Below are 19354 nucleotides of genomic sequence, written 5' to 3'. Positions count from 1 at the left end.
ACATTTAAAATCAATTTTTGTTATTCACATCTTCTGTGATGAATTCCAAAATAAATCAGTTATGAGGTATGTGATTAAAACGTTGCACTGAAACAGAACTTTCGTCACCTTTCATAGGCTTAAGAAGCCTCAAAGCTTTGATATTAGAAGACAAAGTTATTGTATTTGCTCAAATAACACAACTACGTCTGAGAACAAAATATACAGTTTTAGCCATAAGACATGAATATAACTTAAGGAATATAATTTTACTATAAAATTCTTGCCATGACCATATTACTTTTGGTCGAAAGTACATGTTAGTGTCTTCAGATAGGTGAGTAATGTGACTACAGTATGGAGACGGTCAGAACATGCCATTGGATGCACATTAATGTTACCAAGTAATACTTAGAACATGCCACTGGATGTTTGTTTTGATGCCATCAGGAGGAAGTTCAAGTGTCTTAGAATGTTTTGTTGTCATTATGTACACCTTGAACTGAAACATAGAGTAAGTTGACGTGGTAGACATTTATGACTGAAACACAAAGTAAGCTGACGTAGTAGACAGCTGTGACTGAAACAGCTATAACTGAAACATAGAGTAAGCTGGCGTAGTAAACATCTGTAACTGAAACACAGAGTTAGCTGACGTTGTAACCAGCTATAACTGAAACATAGAATAAACTGACATGGTAGACATCTACGACTGAAACATAAAGCAAGCTGACGTGATAGACAACTATGATTGAAACATAGAGTAATCTGACGTGGTAGACAACTATGACTGAAACAGCTGTAACGTTGACGTAAGTTGACGTAAGAAATAGCTATAACTGAAACATTGAGTAAGTTGACGTGAGAAACAGCTATAAATGAAACAGAGTAATCTAACGTAGTAAACAGCTGTAACTGACACAAAGAGTAAGCTGACGTGGTAAACAGCTATCACTGAAACATAAAGTAAGTTGACGTAAGAAACAGCTATAACTTAAACTGAGAATAAGTTGGTGTTGTAGACAGCTATGACAAAGAGTAAGCTGACGTAGTAAACAGGTATGACTGAAATACAGAGTTAGCTGATGTTTTAAACATCTATAACCGAAACATAGAATAAGTTGATGTGTTAGACAGCTATGACTGAAACATAGAGTAAGCTGGCGTGGTAAATAGCTATGACTGAAACATAGAGTAAGCTGACGTGGTAAAAAAGCTATGACTGAAGCATAGAATAAGTTGGTGTGGTAAACAGCTATAACTGAAACGTAGAGTAAGCTGACGTAAAAAACAGCTATAACTGAAACACAGAGTAAGGTGGCGTGGGAAACAGCTATAATTGAAACATAGAATAAGTTGATGTGGTAGACAGCTATGACTAAGACAGAGAGTAAGCTGACGTAATAAATAGCTGTAACTGAAACACAGAATAAGTTTATATGGCAAACAGCTGTAACTGAAACAGAGAATATGTTGACATGGTCGACAGCTATGACTAAGACATAGAGTAAGTTGACGTCGTAAACAGCTATAACTCAAACACAGAGCAAGCTGACGTTTTAAACAGCTGTAACTGAAACAGAGAATAAGTTGATGTGGTAGACAGTTACGACTGAGACATATAGTAAGCTAACGTGGTAGACAACTATGACTGAAACACAGAGTAAGCTGGCGTGTTGTTACTTCACATCTAGTGTGATGTTCTTAGTGTTTTTAACTGCTAAACACCAATATTCCTCTGCATCGTGTTGAATAATTGACCAAATATATTAAAATGATCAACGTTACATGAGCGAAGACAGTCACGGTTTATAGCTTTGTGGATATATATGATATATTTGTAAAGAGGTGTATTGATTGATCAAAATACTATTTGTCAAGCATGACAAATGGTTCCAGTGGTGAGTGTGATGATTATGTTTAAAATTGTGTTTATAACTATTTGTAATGGGTTGAATCTTTCAAAACCCGTATTCACATACAAAATATATGTGGGTAGAATTTATCAATTGACTCTTTGTGGGAGTCAAAATGAAAAGAATTAAGTAGGAAGAAGTATTATTATTACTGTGAGTCACGAAGATAGTGGAGTTGTTGTCGTGCAGAGGTACATAATGGGTTATGTACACTCTTTCCACTAAGAGGAATTGAACCTCGGATTTTAGCATTGTAAGTCCGTATGCTTACTGCGGACCGTGTGTTTTGTTTTGTTTGTTTGTTTGCTTTTAATTTTGCACAAACCTACACGAGAGCTATCTGTGTTAGCGGTCCCTAATTTAGCAGTATAAGACTGGAGGGAAGGCAGCTAGTCATCACCACACACCGCCAACTCTTGGGCTAGTCTTTTACCAACGAATAATGGGATTGACCGTAACATTATAACGCCCCCACGGCTGAAAGTGCGAGCATGTTTGGCGCGACGGGGATGCGAATCCTCGACCCTTAGATTACGAGTCGTACGCCTTAACACGCTTGGCCATGCCAGGCCGGTACGGAGTCATGAGAGCATTTACTATTTAAAGTCTTATAAGAGGATGGAACCTGAAAGAAGATCATTCAGATGGAAGGGTAATGTCTTTGGGTAATTTCAACATCAGATTGACTCAAAGCATCCCCACAACTAAACGCAGAATATAAGGTGTTCATGGAGGTTGTAAAATCAACAAAACCCCCTGTCGTGTATGATGTCGTGCAAATCAAGGTGAGTTAAAATGTAGTTAATGGGAACCGCTGCATCAGATAAATGGTAACAAGTCAAGCGAACTTGCTGTCAACTCTTGTCAATGTCGAGAAAGCAAGCGACAGTGCACTCTCTTTTATTAAAACTATTTACAATTGTTTCTGTTAATCTGATTAAGTGGTCTGTTGTTTGTCTGAATTTTTTGAAACCAATTTGTTCTTCTGGTAATTTTGATATTGTCTCCAGGAATGCGGAGAGCCTGTTACTAATTATTCTCTATAGAATTTTGCCTACACAGCTGGTCAGGCTGATTGGTCTGGAGCTATTTGGGTTATTGGCTGACTTTCCTTCTTTGTGGAACATTAATTCATTTGCATGCTTCCAAGAAACAAAGATATAACAGAATATATTGATAGATTAAAAATTGCTGTAAGATGTTCAAATAATTTCGGAGTGCCTTTCTTAAGAAGAATGGCTTGTATACCATCTTCTCCTAGTGATTTATTTTTAGTGTTTGTAATTGTTTCTATGAGTTCTTTTGCTGAAATTGTGTTTGTGTTGTTGGTTGGATAATTGTTTAAGTCTACTGGGAAGAGTGGTTTAAAAAGTTCACTGTTGTTTGTTATAAAGTTATTTACTTCATTATTATAGTATGTGTTCAACTCTGGGTCGTTATTTGTTTTGAACGTATTTTCACGTTGTTGTTTGAACATTTCATCTTTTTCTTTATTTGTATATGCTGTGGTGTTATTGTGCACTAAAGGCGGGTATTTTCTTGTTGTTGTATCTGCATTTGTTAGTCTTTTTAGATCAGAGGCGTAGATTTTTTTACACACGATGGGGTGGATGATTTTTGCAACCACTTATGTGGACTGTTCAATTTGCAAATTGGTAATCTCTGATTACGTGAATCTGAAAGCTGTAAACATGCAGTCACAGAGTAATCTTGTTGCCACGATACTTCAAGGTTTCCATCTAGGTTTGTATAAGTGAGGTGTTGTGAACAGTTTTCAAAATGTTAATAGAATAAAGACAAATGCATTAACTGCTACATGAATTTATTCCTGCACACTGTACAGTATAAAAGATGACAATTATACTTGACAAGGTTACTAATAACTTTCATTGCATGAATTACGTTTTCAAATATTAATGAAGTTAGTAATTACCCTTGATAAGTTTATATCTACTGAAAAACTGTTCATGTTGTTTAATAAAACTAATTAAAATGTCTTTGCGAACTCTTGAAAATTACACATCAATACAATGTAGCTGGCTCGGCATGGCTGAGCGCGTTAAACCATGCGACTCGTAATCTGAGGGTCACGGGTTCGCATCCGCGTCGCGCCAAACATGATCGCCCTCCCAGTCGTGGGGGTGTTATAATGTTACAGTCAATCTCACTATTCGTTGGTAAAAGAGTAGCCCAAAAGTTGGCGGTGGGTGGTGATGACTAGCTGCCTTCCCTCTAGTCTTACACTGCTGTATTAGGGACGGCTAGGTACAGTTGGGCTAACAACCTACTCACTTAGAAACCTGTTACGGAAACCGCAGTGATTGCGGCTCTATGTTCCTCAAGGAATTGAGTGGCAGATGATACAATGTAGCACATAATTGCTCATACTTTTCATTGAAGTAAGATTCATTTAGTCCTCTTGTCTAAATGTTACCACACGTAGATCTCCTTTGTGATGATCTGTTTATGAATTATTTCAGAAGCTCTTCTATATTTATCTTGTCGACCTCATCTTTGTGAGTGTGACAAGCTACCACATGGTTGAAGCGGCACTGAGACATAGTTGACCTTAACCACGTCTTCAACCGTCTTAATGCGGAAAAGCTGTGTTCACATTCGCAGCTGGATACTGGACATACAAGCAAAATTTTCATGAGAAGAAACACTTCATAAAACATCTGCTGGCTGGTTTCATGCATTTTACAGTAAGTATCCTTCGCACTTTTTAGAGATACTGCTTTTGTTGTCCCTTTGAACATGGGCAACTGAAACTCGGGCCGTTGTGCAGAGATTTCTGGATAGAAGTTTATAACCGAGTTGTCAATATTGCCATATGTGATCATGTTTTGAACTGCCAGATATTGCCTCAAGTCATTGTTGTCTGCATTGAATCTAGTGGTCAGATGTTCTGTGACTGTGTTCACAAATTCAAAATATTGGCTTCTGTAGTAATCTCTAGTTGTTGCAGAATGGTGTCCTGATCCATCACCTGTGATCCTTCTGGGGAGTATGCGAATGCGTGGTAGTTCAACAGGCACTAGATCTAGGGAAGTTACCTTTTTCTCAGCTTCATCAAATATCTTGTTGTAATTTTCCTCTGTTTACAATACCCGCAATTCCTCAACTGTCATTACAGATGCTTCAATCATGCCAGATACTGTCGCTAAATTTGCTTGGAATGCACGGTTTAGTTCCTCTGATGCAGCTAAGGGATGCTGAACCATTAACAACCATAAAAATGTCTTTCCTTTGTCAAATCTGTCCAGCATACCTCGTGCTTTCACTGCTACATCTGATTTTTCATTTGCTAATTCAAACAAAGAATCAACAATGTCACTGTAGTGATCATTAGCACATGTAACTGCAGATAGGCGGCACAACCAGCGTGTTGGACACAGTGGGCGGATGTATTTAACTGGATCATTGTGGCTGTTTGACGATACAATATTTTCAGAGATTGACTTGTGTTTGCCTGATCTCTGAAGCAAGACACTGGATAGAATCTCGAACACATTCACAAGCTTCAACTGCATGTTGCTAATCAAATTAGCCTTGTGTGCTCCGCAGTGAAAAAACAAAGCTGACGGTTGCTTCTCTTTTATTTTTGCCTGACATCGACTGTACGCACCACTCATGTTAGCGGCTCCATCATAAATTTGTGTTCTTAATCCTGATAGTGTTAAATTGAGTCTAGTCAGTACATCAAGTATAGTCGAGGATATTGTTTCACCAGTTGTATTGGAAACACTGTACAAACCAAGAAATGTCTCAAGGACGTCAATGTTCTCATCTACGTATCGTACACATATTGCTTCCTTTTCGGCACCTGTAACATCTTGAGTGCCATCAACCATTAATGCAAAGATTTTACTTTGCTGCACTTCGTGTGCTTTGTTCCTCAGTATTTGATGGCTGAACATCTCCAATATTTCATTTTGAGCTTGGGGTGATGTGAATGTGGTTTTATTTATCAAGTTGGCCGTCAACTCAGGATCTTCCTCTTCCAGGAGCTTCATTAACTGCAGGGAGTTCCCCTACGTATCAGTATGTCCACATAATGCTAAACCTTTACGCAGTGAGAAACGTAAACTTCTGAATATTTTTGCTAAACGTCTTTTGTATTCTTCCTGCTGCTTCTTTTTTCCATCATGTAGCTGGACAGTCACTAGATTTACATTAAGTGAACCTTCTGGAGATATAGCGAATCTGTGCTGAGAGGAGGATTGGTATTCGTTGAATTTCTGTTTTGCCTTTTTCCAGTTGCAAAAACCGGTGGATATGAAGGTATACTCCACTGGCCTCTCCAATTTCCCTGTAAAAAGGCATCTATTTTCCGCCTTGGCGAAAGAGAGCATATGACTTTTTGAGTCTGATTGTCGAAGTGCAGACATGGGAACTCATCAAACCACTTGCCCTGGAAATTGATATTTTGCGATTTTGCTTTCTGTCGTGGTATTAGTTGTGCGTCTGGATGATATGGCTTTCCACATTGTATCTGTGGAGTGTCAGATTTTTCATTACTGTACAAACTTCTTTCATAACTGTTTGGTGGTTCATGATGTGCAATAGTTGCACAAGCATTTTCAGACTCGTCCTCTGATGAACATGGTATTTCCTCTGTATTGCAAGTTTCCATTCCTTTGCTTGAGGTTGTTGGATTATCTGCATCTGCATTGTCACTTGTAGTACTACTAACTGGCTTGCAGAACTGTTTAATATGGGAAAGTTTCAGACGCTTGCTTGTCATCATTGGAATCTGTTTCCCAGATGTCTCAACAGGCTAAAATACAGTCTTTATTGAAAAACTCTAACGTACAACTAACAAAGATAGAACAGAATGAAAGTAGGACTGAACTGTACAATGTATTTAAGTCGAACTCGCGAACCTCACAGTGACTACCGAGCCGACTGACCTCCTGGGCATCGCTGGGACAATAATGTGTGCAAGTTACAACACAAGTAATTGCAAATTTCTCGAAAAATACTTAAACAATTACAAATATATTATATTCCTGTTACAGCTAATCAAATACGTTGTGATATAATGTCTATAAGCACGTCTATTAAATAAAAACACCTAAACAAAAACTAGCAATACAATTACAGTAGAAGCTTCAGGCCGTTGAAATTGCTCCTTTTCTGTTCTAATTATACAAGAAAATACAATATTTTTACTATCTATAATAAGTGAACATATTGTTCTTTTACCATAAAGCACCAGCCCTTTATTAGAGGGCGGTGATAATATGAAATTTCATGGATTAATGAGGGCCACAAACATAGATCTAATGAACTCTATTGTAAATTGTAAAGTCGAGGCTCAGACAAAAGGGAGCAGAGGGGGGTGATGTAGGGCGCGTATGGATCCGAGCGGCCCGAACATGTCGTGAACTGTACACTATGGTTAGCGACTTCGGCAGCTTAGGAGGGTAAGGCGTTCGACAATAAAACCGACTAGACATGCATGAGAATAAATGGCGTAGGAAAACCGCACAATATAAACATAAGATTGATGCAGCTACAAGCTACAAATGGCCTGCCAGACCTAGATCACAGGAGTTTACGTTTGGGAGTGATATTTTCGAATTTTATGCTCTGTTTAGTCTGTTGTGATGAAAATTTTACATAATCTTACACTACGTACAAGACATAGATTCTGTGATAGTGCTTGCAAGCCTTGCATGTATACTTAGGCCTACTGACTGATACTTACGAACTATCGCTTAGATCGAAAAGCTTAGAAGCTCGCCTATACTAGAGATGTGTATGTCGGCTATTGAAAAAGCTTACATCTAGGACTAATTATGTAATTCGATTTGTAAGAACACGAGAATCACAAGAACAAACACACAATTTGTAGGCCTGTGATGCAATAAAACAATTCAACAGTCCAAACTAGGGGGGGGAACTATTGTATGCACCATACCTCACTTAAAATGAAGGAGGGATGTATCCCCCCAGGATCTTCGCCCCTGTTTTAGATGTATCCAAAATTGTTTCGGGGCTGTTTTTCGTTAAGTTTATTGCAGAAGTATTCCCATTTTTCTTGTTTTAATTGTTTAACTTCTGCTCTAATTTGGTTTCTTATTTTATTTATTTGTGTTTTTTAATTCGCTACCTCTTGTGTCCATGTATTGTCGTCTGTGCTTTATTAGTGTTAACAGGTGTTTGTGCGGTTTGCATGTGTTATTCTTAATTTTATGTTGTTGTTTAGGTATTGTCTGATTTGCTGCGGTTTGAAGGCATTCCGTAATTATTTGAAAGCAATTATCAATATCTATTTTATTTTTAGCTGTTGTTACAATTTTATTTGATAATCGATGGTCTGATTGTTTTTTGATATTATTTTATGGTACGTTATTTTCTGCTTATCAATAAAAGTGTTAATACCCATACCAGCCGTTCTCAGATGCATTTTTATTTCAAGTGGGTTTCTCATCATGGAGAAATATTGTATTTATTTAATTAAAGTTTTAGATATGTTCGACCAAGATTATTGTTGGGTTTAAAGAATCATACACATTAAAATTATTGTTAACTTACTGCTTCCCTTCGCGTCAAAATCTGGAGTTCTCAGATATGCTTGGTGGACAGCATTCATTTCAATCTCTCTCATTGCTTTATGGTAAGTTACATGTTATTTTCAATTTATTTATAATTAAAGTATGTGGAACACAGGAACTAATCATTTGATGATATTGGGGTGGAAGAGTATCTGACCTCAATATCCAATTATCTTTTAACTCAACAGTAGGATTCTGTGTTCATTTTTTGCGTTCCAATTTTGGTTTCTGTACTCACACTGCTGTTAGAAATATGTGTGAGGTACTATATTCATGTATCAGCCTTCTTACGAGATACCATGTTGATAGATCTAATTTCAAGCAAGGTATTAATTTGAGATCTCCTCCTTTATATAACGTATTATTTTGGTTCATGTGAAGTACTACGTTCCATGGGTCGAAACATTATAACTGAATACACTTGTCTAAAGAATCCATACAATTATTTGTTAGTTAAGCATGAGAATACATTTATAGTTATAACTGTAACCTATTATCCATAACTTATTTAATAATAATATGTATTTTAATGGTCTTGAAACACGTGATTCTTATTAATTTACTTTTTGTAATGATCGTGCAGCGTTCTTTGTTGTTTCTACAACTGGAAAGAAAAAAACTCGGGAAGAACGGAATGTTTTGAAAAACTGTGTTTTACACAAACAGCTTGGTGCTGGAAAGATAACAACTGATGAATTGGATATATTGGAGGCTATGCCACTGATCCATGAAAGTGAGAAGAAGGCCCCGACAAAGAACGTTAAGAAGACAGAAACTAATATACTAATGAAGCAAAACTTTTGTTTGTTTGTTTTTGAATTTCGCACAAAGCTACTCGAGGGCCATCTCTGCTAGCTGTCCCTAATTTAGCAGTGTAAGACTAGAAGGAAGGCAGCTAGTTATCACCACCCACCGCCAACTCTTGGGCTACTCTTTTACCAACGAATAGTGGGATTGACCGTCACATTATAATGCCCCCACGGCTGAAAGGGCAAGCATGTTTAGCGCCACGGGGATGCGAACCCGCCACCCTCAGATTACGAGTCGCACGCCTTAACACGCTTGGCCATGTCGGGTCACACATAGAGAAGAAAATAATATCAAAAACAATCAGACCATCGATTATCAAATAAAATTGTAACAACAGCTAAAAATAAAATAGATATTGATAATTGCTTTCAAATAATTACGGAATGCCTTCAAACCGCAGCAAATCAGACAATACCTAAACAACAACATAAAATTAAGAATAACACATGCAAACCGCACAAACACCTGTTAACACTAATAAAGCACAGACGACAATACATGGACACAAGAGGTAGCGAATTAAAAACACAAATAAATAAAATAAGAAACCAAATTAGAGCAGAAGTTAAACAATTAAAACAAGAAAAATGGGAATACTTCTGCAATAAACTTAACGAAAAACAGCCCCGAAACAATTTTGGATACATCTAAAACAGGGGCGAAGATCCTGGGGGGATACATCCCTCCTTCATTTTAAGTGAGGTATGGTGCATACAATAGTTCCCCCCCCTAGTTTGGACTGTTGAATTGTTTTATTGCATCACAGGCCTACAAATTGTGTGTTTGTTCTTGTGATTCTCGTGTTCTTACAAATCGAATTACATAATTAGTCCTAGATGTAAGCTTTTTCAATAGCCGACATACACATCTCTAGTATAGGCGAGCTTCTAAGCTTTTCGATCTAAGCGATAGTTCGTAAGTATCAGTCAGTAGGCCTAAGTATACATGCAAGGCTTGCAAGCACTATCACAGAATCTATGTCTTGTACGTAGTGTAAGATTATGTAAAATTTTCATCACAACAGACTAAACAGAGCATGAAATTCGAAAATATCACTCCCAAACGTAAACTCCTGTGATCTAGGTCTGGCAGGCCATTTGTAGCCTGTAGCTGCATCAATCTTATGTTTATATTGTGCGGTTTTCCTACGCCATTTATTCTCATGCATGTCTAGTCGGTTTTATTGTCGAACGCCTTACTCTCCTAAGCTGCCGAAGTCGCTAACCATAGTGTACAGTTCACGACATGTTCGGGCCGCTCGGATCCATACGCGCCCTACATCACCCCCCTCTGCTCCCTTTTGTCTGAGCCTCGACTTTACAATTTACAATAGAGTTCATTAGATCTATGTTTGTGGCCCTCATTAATCCATGAAATTTCATATTATCACCGCCCTCTAATAAAGGGCTGGTGCTTTATGGTAAAAGAACAATATGTTCACTTATTATAGATAGTAAAAATATTGTATTTTCTTGTATAATTAGAACAGAAAAGGAGCAATTTCAACGGCCTGAAGCCTCTACTGTAATTGTATTGCTAGTTTTTGTTTAGGTGTTTTTATTTAATAGACGTGCTTATAGACATTATATCACAACGTATTTGATTAGCTGTAACAGGAATATAATATATTTGTAATTGTTTAAGTATTTTTTCGAGAAATTTGCAATTACTTGTGTTGTAACTTGCACACATTATTGTCCCAGCGATGCCCAGGAGGTCAGTCGGCTCGGTAGTCACTGTGAGGTTCGCGAGTTCGACTTAAATACATTGTACAGTTCAGTCCTACTTTCATTCTGTTCTATCTTTGTTAGTTGTACGTTAGAGTTTTTCAATAAAGACTGTATTTTAGCCTGTTGAGACATCTGGGAAACAGATTCCAATGATGACAAGCAAGCGTCTGAAACTTTCCCATATTAAACAGTTCTGCAAGCCAGTTAGTAGTACTACAAGTGACAATGCAGATGCAGATAATCCAACAACCTCAAGCAAAGGAATGGAAACTTGCAATACAGAGGAAATACCATGTTCATCAGAGGACGAGTCTGAAAATGCTTGTGCAACTATTGCACATCATGAACCACCAAACAGTTATGAAAGAAGTTTGTACAGTAATGAAAAATCTGACACTCCACAGATACAATGTGGAAAGCCATATCATCCAGACGCACAACTAATACCACGACAGAAAGCAAAATCGCAAAATATCAATTTCCAGGGCAAGTGGTTTGATGAGTTCCCATGTCTGCACTTCGACAATCAGACTCAAAAAAGTCATATGCTCTCTTTCGCCAAGGCGGAAAATAGATGCCTTTTTACAGGGAAATTGGAGAGGCCAGTGGAGTATACCTTCATATCCACCGGTTTTTGCAACTGGAAAAAGGCAAAACAGAAATTCAACGAATACCAATCCTCCTCTCAGCACAGATTCGCTATATCTCCAGAAGGTTCACTTAATGTAAATCTAGTGACTGTCTAGCTGCATGATGGAAAAAAGAAGCAGCAGGAAGAATACAAAAGACGTTTAGCAAAAATATTCAGAAGTTTACGTTTCTCACTGCGTCAAGGTTTAGCATTATGTGGACATACTGATACGGAGGGGAACTCCCCTGCAGTTAATGAAGCTCCTGGAAGAGGAAGATCCTGAGTTGACGGCCAACTTGATAAATAAAACCACATTCACATCACCCCAAGCTCAAAATGAAATAATGGAGATGTTCAGCCATCAAATACTGAGGAACAAAGCACACGAAGTGCAGCAAAGTAAAATCTTTGCATTAATGGTTGATGGCACTCAGGATGTTACAGGTGCCGAAAAGGAAGCAATATGTGTACGATACGTAGATGAGAACATTGACGTCCTTGAGACATTTCTTGGTTTGTACAGTGTTTCCAATACAACTGGTGAAACAATATCCTCGACTATACTTGATGTACTGACTAGACTCAATTTAACACTATCAGGATTAAGAACACAAATTTATGATGGAGCCGCTAACATGAGTGGTGCGTACAGTCGATGTCAGGCAAAAATAAAAGAGAAGCAACCGTCAGCTTTGTTTTTTCACTGCGGAGCACACAAGGCTAATTTGATTAGCAACATGCAGTTGAAGCTTGTGAATGTGTTCGAGATTCTATCCAGTGTCTTGCTTCAGAGATCAGGCAAACACAAGTCAATCTCTGAAAATATTGTATCGTCAAACAGCCACAATGATCCAGTTAAATACATCCGCCCACTGTGTCCAACACGCTGGTTGTGCCGCCTATCTGCAGTTACATGTGCTAATGATCACTACAGTGACATTGTTGATTCTTTGTTTGAATTAGCAAATGAAAAATCAGATGTAGCAGTGAAAGCACGAGGTATGCTGGACAGATTTGACAAAGGAAAGACATTTTTATGGTTGTTAATGGTTCAGCATCCCTTAGCTGCATCAGAGGAACTAAACCGTGCATTCCAAGCAAATTTAGCGACAGTATCTGGCATGATTGAAGCATCTGTAATGACAGTTGAGGAATTGCGGGTATTGTAAACAGAGGAAAATTACAACAAGATATTTGATGAAGCTGAGAAAAAGGTAACTTCCCTAGATCTAGTGCCTGTTGAACTACCACGCATTCGCATACTCCCCCCCCCAGAAGGATCACAGGTGATGGATCAGGACACCATTCTGCAACAACTAGAGATTACTACAGAAGCCAATATTTTGAATTTGTGAACACAGTCACAGAACATCTGACCACTAGATTCAATGCAGACAACAATGACTTGAGGCAATATCTGGCAGTTCAAAACATGATCACATATGGCAATATTGACAACTCGGTTATAAACTTCTATCCAGAAATCTCTGCACAACGGCCCGAGTTTCAGTTGCCCATGTTCAAAGGGACAACAAAAGCAGTATCTCTAAAAAGTGCGAAGGATACTTACTGTAAAATGCATGAAACCAGCCAGCAGATGTTTTATGAAGTGTTTCTTCTCATGAAAATTTTGCTTGTATGTCCAGTATCCAGCTGCGAATGTGAACACAGCTTTTCCGCATTAAGACGGTTGAAGACGTGGTTAAGGTCAACTATGTCTCAGTGCCGCTTCAACCATGTGGTAGCTTGTCACACTCACAAAGATGAGGTCGACAAGATAAATATAGAAGAGCTTCTGAAATAATTCATAAACAGATCATCACAAAGGAGATCTACGTGTGGTAACATTTAGACAAGAGGACTAAATGAATCTTACTTCAATGAAAAGTATGAGCAATTATGTGCTACATTGTATCATCTGCCACTCAATTCCTTGAGGAACATAGAGCCGCAATCACTGCGGTTTCCGTAACAGGTTTCTAAGTGAGTAGGTTGTTAGCCCAACTGTACCTAGCCGTCCCTAATACAGCAGTGTAAGACTAGAGGGAAGGCAGCTAGTCATCACCACCCACCGCCAACTTTTGGGCTACTCTTTTACCAACGAATAGTGAGATTGACTGTAACATTATAACACCCCCACGACTGGGAGGGCGATCATGTTTGGCGCGACGCGGATGCGAACCCGTGACCCTCAGATTACGAGTCGCATGGCTTAACGCGCTCAGCCATGCCGAGCCAGCTACATTGTATTGATGTGTAATTTTCAAGAGTTCGCAAAGACATTTTAATTAGTTTTATTAAACAACATGAACAGTTTTTCAGTAGATATAAACTTATCAAGGGTAATTACTAACTTCATTAATATTTGAAAACGTAATTCATGCAATGAAAGTTATTAGTAACCTTGTCAAGTATAATTGTCATCTTTTATACTGTACAGTGTGCAGGAATAAATTCATGTAGCAGTTAATGCATTTGTCTTTATTCTATTAACATTTTGAAAACTGTTCACAACACCTCACTTATACAAACCTAGATGGAAACCTTGAAGTATCGTGGCAACAAGATTACTCTGTGACTGCATGTTTACAGCTTTCAGATTCACGTAATCAGAGATTACCAATTTGCAAATTGAACAGTCCACATAAGTGGTTGCAAAAATCATCCACCCCATCGTGTGTAAAAAAATCTACGCCTCTGATCTAAAAAGACTAACAAATGCAGATACAACAACAAGAAAATACCCGCCTTTAGTGCACAATAACACCACAGCATATACAAATAAAGAAAAGATGAAATGTTCAAACAACAACGTGAAAATACGTTCAAAACAAATAACGACCCAGAGTTGAACACATACTATAATAATGAAGTAAATAACTTTATAACAAACAACAGTGAACTTTTTAAACCACTCTTCCCAGTAGACTTAAACAATTATCCAACCAACAACACAAACACAATTTCAGCAAAAGAACTCATAGAAACAATTACAAACACTAAAAATAAATCACTAGGAGAAGATGGTATACAAGCCATTCTTCTTAAGAAAGGCACTCCGAAATTATTTGAACATCTTACAGCAATTTTTAATCTATCAATATATTCTGTTATATCTTTGTTTCTTGGAAGCATGCAAATGAATTAATGTTCCACAAAGAAGGAAAGTCAGCCAATAACCCAAATAGCTCCAGACCAATCAGCCTGACCAGCTGTGTAGGCAAAATTCTATAGAGAATAATTAGTAACAGGCTCTCCGCATTCCTGGAGACAATATCAAAATTACCAGAAGAACAAATTGGTTTCAAAAAATTCAGACAAACAACAGACCACTTAATCAGATTAACAGAAACAATTGTAAATAGTTTTAATAAAAGAGAGTGCACTGTCGCTTGCTTTCTCGACATTGACAAGAGTTGACAGCAAGTTCGCTTGACTTGTTACCATTTATCTGATGCAGCGGTTCCCATTAACTACATTTTAACTCACCTTGATTTGCACGACATCATACACGACAGGGGGTTTTGTTGATTTTACAACCTCCATGAACACCTTATATTCTGCGTTTAGTTGTGGGGATGCTTTGAGTCAATCTGATGTTGAAATTACCCAAAGACATTACCCTTCCATCTGAATGATCTTCTTTCAGGTTCCATCCTCTTATAAGACTTTAAATAGTAAATGCTCTCATGACTCCGTACCGGCCTGGCATGGCCAAGCGTGTTAAGGCGTACGACTCGTAATCTAAGGGTCGAGGATTCGCATCCCCGTCGCGCCAAACATGCTCGCACTTTCAGCCGTGGGGGCGTTATAATGTTACGGTCAATCCCATTATTCGTTGGTAAAAGACTAGCCCAAGAGTTGGCGGTGTGTGGTGATGACTAGCTGCCTTCCCTCCAGTCTTATACTGCTAAATTAGGGACCGCTAACACAGATAGCTCTCGTGTAGGTTTGTGCAAAATTAAAAGCAAACAAACAAACAAAACAAAACACACGGTCCGCAGTAAGCATACGGACTTACAATGCTAAAATCCGAGGTTCAATTCCTCTTAGTGGAAAGAGTGTACATAACCCATTATGTACCTCTGCACGACAACAACTCCACTATCTTCGTGACTCACAGTAATAATAATACTTCTTCCTACTTAATTCTTTTCATTTTGACTCCCACAAAGAGTCAATTGATAAATTCTACCCACATATATTTTGTATGTGAATACGGGTTTTGAAAGATTCAACCCATTACAAATAGTTATAAACACAATTTTAAACATAATCATCACACTCACCACTGGAACCATTTGTCATGCTTGACAAATAGTATTTTGATCAATCAATACACCTCTTTACAAATATATCATATATATCCACAAAGCTATAAACCGTGACTGTCTTCGCTCATGTAACGTTGATCATTTTAATATATTTGGTCAATTATTCAACACGATGCAGAGGAATATTGGTGTTTAGCAGTTAAAACACTAAGAACATCACACTAGATGTGAAGTAACAACACGCCAGCTTACTCTGTGTTTCAGTCATAGTTGTCTACCACGTTAGCTTACTATATGTCTCAGTCGTAACTGTCTACCACATCAACTTATTCTCTGTTTCAGTTACAGCTGTTTAAAACGTCAGCTTGCTCTGTGTTTGAGTTATAGCTGTTTACGACGTCAACTTACTCTATGTCTTAGTCATAGCTGTCGACCACGTCAACATATTCTCTGTTTCAGTTACAGCTGTTTGCCATATAAACTTATTCTGTGTTTCAGTTACAGCTATTTATTACGTCAGCTTACTCTCTGTCTTAGTCATAGCTGTCTACCACATCAACTTATTCTATGTTTCAATTATAGCTGTTTCTCACGCCACCTTACTCTGTGTTTCAGTTATAGCTGTTTTTTACGTCAGCTTACTCTACGTTTCAGTTATAGCTGTTTACCACACCAACTTATTCTATGCTTCAGTCATAGCTTTTTACCACGTCAGCTTACTCTATGTTTCAGTCATAGCTATTTACCACGCCAGCTTACTCTATGTTTCAGTCATAGCTGTCTAACACATCAACTTATTCTATGTTTCAGTTATAGATGTTTAAAACATCAGCTAACTCTGTATTTCAGTCATACCTGTTTACTACGTCAGCTTACTCTTTGTCATAGCTGTCTACAACACCAACTTATTCTCAGTTTAAGTTATAGCTGTTTCTTACGTCAACTTACTTTATGTTTCAGTGATAGCTGTTTACCACGTCAGCTTACTCTTTGTGTCAGTTACAGCTGTTTACTACGTTAGATTACTCTGTTTCATTTATAGCTGTTTCTCACGTCAACTTACTCAATGTTTCAGTTATAGCTATTTCTTACGTCAACTTACGTCAACGTTACAGCTGTTTCAGTCATAGTTGTCTACCACGTCAGATTACTCTATGTTTCAATCATAGTTGTCTATCACGTCAGCTTGTTTTATGTTTCAGTCGTAGATGTCTACCATGTCAGTTTATTCTATGTTTCAGTTATAGCTGGTTACAACGTCAGCTAACTCTGTGTTTCAGTTACAGATGTTTACTACGCCAGCTTACTCTATGTTTCAGTTATAGCTGTTTCAGTCACAGCTGTCTACTACGTCAGCTTACTTTGTGTTTCAGTCATAAATGTCTACCACGTCAACTTACTCTATGTTTCAGTTCAAGGTGTACATAATGACAACAAAACATTCTAAGACACTTGAACTTCCTCCTGATGGCATCAAAACAAACATCCAGTGGCATGTTCTAAGTATTACTTGGTAACATTAATGTGCATCCAATGGCATGTTCTGACCGTCTCCATACTGTAGTCACATTACTCACCTATCTGAAGACACTAACATGTACTTTCGACCAAAAGTAATATGGTCATGGCAAGAATTTTATAGTAAAATTATATTCCTTAAGTTATATTCATGTCTTATGGCTAAAACTGTATATTTTGTTCTCAGACGTAGTTGTGTTATTTGAGCAAATACAATAACTTTGTCTTCTAATATCAAAGCTTTGAGGCTTCTTAAGCCTATGAAAGGTGACGAAAGTTCTGTTTCAGTGCAACGTTTTAATCACATACCTCATAACTGATTTATTTTGGAATTCATCACAGAAGATGTGAATAACAAAAATTGATTTTAAATGTAATTTTCACTCTTATTTTAATCTTATTAAAGTTCTGATTTGAAGGAATGCGAAAAAAATGCACAAACACGATTTTTAAAGGTCGTTGTGGATTAAATATTTTAGTGCACACTAAATAACACGCAGTGCTCGTAACTACCTGGCAATGAATTATTTCTCTAGCTGCTTCAGAAAACGAATTTCAAAATTAAACTGAGTCTAAATTAAAAAAAAACACACACACACACACTAAACCCAAACGAAAAAAAAAGCCGAGCTTAAAGTATAAAAACAAACTAAGCCTAAAATACGAAAACAAGAATAGCTCAATTACTTGGTATAAAAAGATGAAAAATAAAGAGAGTAACAAATATCCGAATACGCAATTTATAGAAAACGTACAATTTTTATTATTTTTACTGCTAGATTATTCAGCATTATCTGAACTGTCACACGTTTCTAGTAAGTGGCTTTACTGCCATCTGCATTTTTATTGCATTTTTATTTTCAGTATTTACTATTTCCTGTCTATTTTTGATGCGCTTGAATAAATAAAAAGAGTATAACGTACTTATTAAATCGTTTATATTATCATAAGCTATTGTATCTTTCATGATGTTAAGGTTCGCAGAAAATCCTTGAAATCATAACATTCACGTAAAAAATATTTATATTTTCCTAAACTTATACGAGCTTCTTGAAATCTTTTAATATCAAAATTCGAGGTGCGATCCATGTAGAAAGAACAATATTGATAACACATCGTGAATCTTAATACTTTAAGCAAACAAACACTATGATAACAGAAATAACATTTTTAAAAATTATTCAAATACTAGGAAATATTAATGTTCCTAATTATAGCTTTTATAAGCAATCTAATATTTATTATTTCATATATTTTTATTTTCTCACAAAAATAAAGGAAAGTATGGTGCGTTTTATTATTTCGCTTTTTCTGTGTTTTAATACTAGGTATCGCATAAAAAGTTAGTACATTTAAAGGCAAAGTATTAAGGTTTTCATCAAGTATTTAATAAAATGCTTCTGTGTAATCAGCCAAGTCTTTCAGTGGACGTGGATCACCAGCAACCATACGGATTTACACTGCTAAAAATCAAGGTTAGCTTCCTCGTGGTTGACAACAACACATAGCCCGTTGTATAACTGCTTGAAAACATCAACTATCAAGTCAGAAAGTTCCTTAGTTGTAAGATATTTTGCACAATAATTCAAATCACGTTGATGAGTTACATTGTAAATACTTCACACAGAGAGCAGCAATATGTTTCACTTGATTACCCCATTATTTTCCCGGTTTCTTTTTTCACCACGTTCAATCTGGAAAGAAAAGCAAGGCAGCTCCCGGAAGTTAGCACGTTGCCTTTAGTAATAGGATTCTCACTTTGAAAGTGTTTTTTTTTTTTTTTTAAAGTGTAAAACGTTGACGGATTATCTCTGTAGTAGAGTTAATAAAGTCTAACTTTCAACGATCGGTGGATACTGCGTGGATTTTTCTATTTCCAATACTCAGACGACAAATGCCAACCTATTTTCATAAAAACAAGAAAAAATTAAAT

This window comes from Tachypleus tridentatus, unplaced genomic scaffold (assembly GCF_004210375.1).
Source record: "Tachypleus tridentatus isolate NWPU-2018 unplaced genomic scaffold, ASM421037v1 Hic_cluster_2, whole genome shotgun sequence".
Taxonomy (NCBI): Eukaryota; Metazoa; Arthropoda; class Merostomata; order Xiphosura; family Limulidae; genus Tachypleus; species Tachypleus tridentatus.
The sequence above is the reverse complement of the archived record's forward strand: the minus strand, read 5'-3'. Positions refer to the sequence as shown.